This window comes from Penaeus vannamei, chromosome 12 (assembly GCF_042767895.1).
Source record: "Penaeus vannamei isolate JL-2024 chromosome 12, ASM4276789v1, whole genome shotgun sequence".
Taxonomy (NCBI): domain Eukaryota; kingdom Metazoa; phylum Arthropoda; class Malacostraca; order Decapoda; family Penaeidae; genus Penaeus; species Penaeus vannamei.
Window position 1 is genome coordinate 12,330,583 of NC_091560.1, and position 5,000 is coordinate 12,335,582.

The 5,000-nt window shown below is 29.5% G+C and overlaps 1 protein-coding gene across 9 annotated transcripts in view; it reads right to left on the reverse strand.

The window, feature by feature from the left end:
• Positions 1-5,000, reverse strand: part of LOC113814045 (regulator of G-protein signaling 9) — a 451,560-nt gene that overhangs the window by 332,435 nt on the left and 114,125 nt on the right. For 8 of the 9 annotated variants that reach the window (XM_070127892.1, XM_070127886.1, XM_070127887.1 and 5 more), the window contains one exon: positions 3,312-3,345. The exons of the other annotated variant lie outside the window; for it this stretch is intronic. The gene's annotated coding sequence lies outside the window, so the exon portion shown is untranslated. The remainder of the gene's footprint in view (positions 1-3,311; positions 3,346-5,000) is intronic. 9 annotated transcript variants of the gene reach the window in all.

Here is a 5,000-nt window from a genome sequence, read left to right on the forward strand (position 1 = left end):
GAGAGAGAGAGAGAGAGAGAGAGAGAGAGAGAGAGAGAGAGAGAGAGAGAGAGAGATGGGGGGGATGGGAGAGAGAGAGAGAGAGGGGAGAAAGAAAGAAAGGGAGAGAGAAAGAGAATAAACGAAAAAGTGAAAGAGGCATAGAGACAGACAAAAAAAGAAAGAAACACCGTAATACAGACAAACAGAGAACGAAGAAACAGCTGGATCTTATTATGGAAATTAATGCATCATAACACACACCCTGAAACACCTGAGCTTGTGTAGAAGAGTAATAAACTCACGCACGTAAAATGCATCAAGGATTCTCGAGGCAACACCTGGTCTGTGCAACATAAGACAATTGTAGTATTTGGTTTTAATGAACGTAACAGCAATAATATAATTAGTTATATTAGTAACAATAAGAAAATCAAAGATAATAATGACAAAAAATTAGAACACTACTGATGATCTGATGATTTGGATATGATAATGTTAATGATGATATTAATAAAAGCAATAATCAAATTAATGGTAATAGAAATAATGATGATGATGATAGTAATGATAATAACAAGTATAATGATAATAATGATAATAATTTTAGTGATGAACAATAATAAGAACGATAATAATAATACTAAAAACAATAATAATGATAATAGCAATAATAATAACAATAATAATAATGGTAAAATTGATAATAATTTTGTTACTATTGATAGCATTTTTAATATCATTATTATCATTATTATTTTCATCATGAGCTTTCTTATTGCTGTTATGAACATTATTTGTACTATTTCTATAATGACAATAACAATGACAGCTTCGATAAGGATGATAATATTAATGACAATAAAATGGCAGTAATAATAACAATGATAATGATAATAGTAATTATTATCACTACTACTATTATCATTACTATCATTCTTATTATCATTAGTAGTAGTATCCTTATTATTATCATTATTCCAATATCAATAACAATAATGACAATAATGTACCAACAATAATGATAACAATATAAAATATATAATAATGATAATAACAATGACAATAATAGAAATAATGATGATGATGATGATGGCAATGATAATGATGATGATAATAATGACAATAATAATGATGACAATAACATAAAAATCATATTGATTATGATGATGAGAATAATGATCATGACAATGATGATAACAATAACAACAATAATAATAGTAATGTTAATAATAATGACAATGATAACCATTAATAATGATTCATGATAGGATTGATAATGGTGAACAGAATAAGAATTAAAATAAGAATGATAAGAAGAGAGATAACAATGATAACAGTGATAATGCAAATTATAAAAGTAGTGATAATAATGGCAGTAATGACAAAGCTAAAAACATAATGGTGATAATAATTACTACCATTATTGTTTATGCAATTGTCATTATCATTATCATTGTCAATATCAATATCATCATTATTGTTGCCAACATTAATATCATTATCATTGTCAAAATCGGTATCATTATTATTATTGTCACTATTATCATGAACATCATTATCGACATCAATATCATTATCAAATTAACAAATAAAATTATGGCAGCAGCAGACAAGACAATTATATCTTATAAACGACAAACCCAACTCCAATGCTAAATATAGAATCAAATACCAAGTGATTATGCCAGAGGCCAGTAATGAAACCTGGCGTGTGGTTTCCGTAGACTTGTGTTTGCCAACCTCTCCATGATTTCCAGCGGCAGACAGTCCTCTCGCCTGTGTCTCGGCTGTGACATGACGCAGTTAAGGACGATCTCGGAAAACGTGAGGACATTCCCACGGGGTGAAATTGTGTGGATTCTGATGATGGTATCATCTCGACTGTTCCCGCACATGCACTTGTGATATGGAGATATTAATGGTAGTCATAATGAAATAAATTATTATATTAACGCTTATTTGTATCTTATTTATCCTCATACAACACACACACACACAATTCTACTGCTGATGGTGTTGGTGACGGTGATGTTAAGGATGATAGCGGGGTAAGTAAGAATGAAAAGGATACAAATAGCTAGTGACAAGACTATGATCCCGATAAGGATGATAAGGATGATAGTTATCACTATTTGATGATAATAAGGATAATACGGATACTATCTATTGCTACTAGTGTGTCTAATACTACCAATAACATTACAGCATTTATTGTCACTACTAATAGTAATAATGTAATGATAATGATAATATTTATACTTATTATTATATATATTACCATTGTCACTAGTACGGGTATTATCATGACTGTTGTTATCATTATTAGTATCATAATTATTACTATACATAATATTATTTTAATTGTTATCATTACTTCTACGACTAATACTACTATCATCAATATTTTTATCACCGTCCTCATTATCATTATTGTTATTAGTATCATTATTGCTATCATTAATACTATTGTTATTATTGTTATTATTATCATTAATACCATCATTATCATTATTATTACCACTGTTATGATCATCACAATTGACGTTGTTATTATCATTATTACTATTATCAATACCATCATCATCATTGTTATTATTATTACTATTATTTTCATTGTTATTATAATGATTATTATCATTATCATTATTATCATTATTGTTATTATCCTCATTATTATTATTATCATCATTATCATTATTATCATTATTATTATTAATATTATCATTATCATTAATAATATTATCTTTATTATCATTATTGATGTTATTATCATTATTATTATTATTATTACTATCATTATTGTTATTATTATTATTATTATTATTATTGTTATTATCATTATTGTTATTATTATCATTATCATTGTTATTATTATTATTATTATTGTTATCATCATTAGTATCATTATTATTATCATTATTATGATCATTATCATTATTATTGCAATTATTATCATTATTATCATTATTATTATCATTAACATTATTACCATTTTCATCATTATCATCATTATTATCATTATAATAATTGATTTCAGTATCTTTGCCATTAACATTTTAATAATCAATGCTCTCATTATTATCATCATTGGAATTATTGTTATTATCATTAGTGTCATGCTGTCATAATGATTACCATTATCAATATTTTGTTCATAATTAATTTTTGTGCCAGTCATTATCACAACAATGACAATAGTAAAAAGAACATTAATAATCCCAAGGACACATATAATTACTATAATAATGTTGCAATGATAAACTGGAAATACTAATTACTGTTATGTATAATGGTAAAGTAATTAAGAGAACTTTAATAAATCTCCTTACCTCCATTCTTGTGCAGTAAGTCCCGACCACAATCCTGAAAAAAACAAAGAAATGTTTATTGATTTAAAGGGACATTTTTATATTTTTTCTTTGTTTTGCGTTTCTGTTTTTGATGCTGTTTTTGTTGTTGTTTTTGTTTTGTCTTTTTGTTTTATTTTATTATCGTTAACAACAAATAAAATTGGTATACGTTCACATCTCAAATAATTCAATTTGATATGTTATTTTTGTGTAGGTATTCGCAGAGTAAAAACAATGCATGGATATAATATAAACCTCTTTGCGAAAAAAATAGGAATAGTTAATCTTATGAATAACAGTGTAATTCGCGCTCCAATCTAAATGTTAATTACGGAGGGGTTTGTACGACAATAAATACGTCCAAGAATTAATTAAGAATATGCAAAATAAAATTGAAAAAATAAAAGGCCCTTTCCGGTGACGGGAAGTGTGAACCGCATCTTCAAGCTGAGAAATTAGGACTTATATGTACTTTACACATGCGCTCATATACACGAACACACAGACAAACACACACGCACATACACACACACGCACGAAAACACACATTCACACACACACGCACACATACCATAACACATACACATGCAACCAAACACACACGCAGACACGCACGCACAGACACACACACACACACACACCGCAACACATACACATATAACCAAACACACACACACACATACACACACACACACATACGTATAGAAAAGTAACCACATTGTTAAAATCAAGAAAAAAATGGCTATTCACAATCAAATTATCACCAAACCCAAACACAGAAACACACGAAGGGAAACCACACAGACAAACACATATGAGAGAGAGAGAGAGAGTGACAGAGACAGAGACAGAGACAGACAGAGAGAGAGAGAGAGACAGAGACAGACAGAGAGAGAGAGAGACAGAGACAGACAGAGAGAGAGAGAGAGAGACAGAGACAGACAGAGAGAGAGAGAGAGAGAGACAGACAGACAGACAGACAGACAGACAGACAGAGAGAGACAGACAGACAGAGACAGAGACAGACAGAGAAAGAAAGAAAAGACAGCAACACAAAAATCTTCCACAACCCCTCCAAACGCCCGACCCCCAGTACCCGGCGCCGTAGCCTTAAAACTCGAGCGAATTTCCCCGCCCTGACAGAGGCCATCTGGCTCTTAAATGCCATTAAGGTCAATTTTGGTTCCTTTCCCCTCTGCGCCGATATCTCCTGCGCGACCCCTCCTTCCTCTCCTTCTGTCCCCTCGGAGTCCTTCCCTTCTCCCCTTGTACTTTCGCGTGATATTCTGTTATTGGGGTTGTTATAACTGTTGATGCCATGATCATCATTATCGTTGTTATTATCATTGTTATTATCACTATTATGATTAATGTGATTATTGTTATTACTATTTTTATCATTATTATCATTATCATTATTATCAATATTGTTGTTGAAGTTATCATTATTGTTATCATTCTTATTATTATTATCATCATCATTATTATTGGTGTTGTTGTAACTTTTATTTTTATTATTATTACTATTATCATCATTATTATTATTATTACTATTATCATCATTATTATTATTATTATTACTATTATCATCATCATTATTATTATTACTATTATCATTATTATTGTCATAAGTTTCATTATCCTCATCATCATTATCCTCATTCAAGT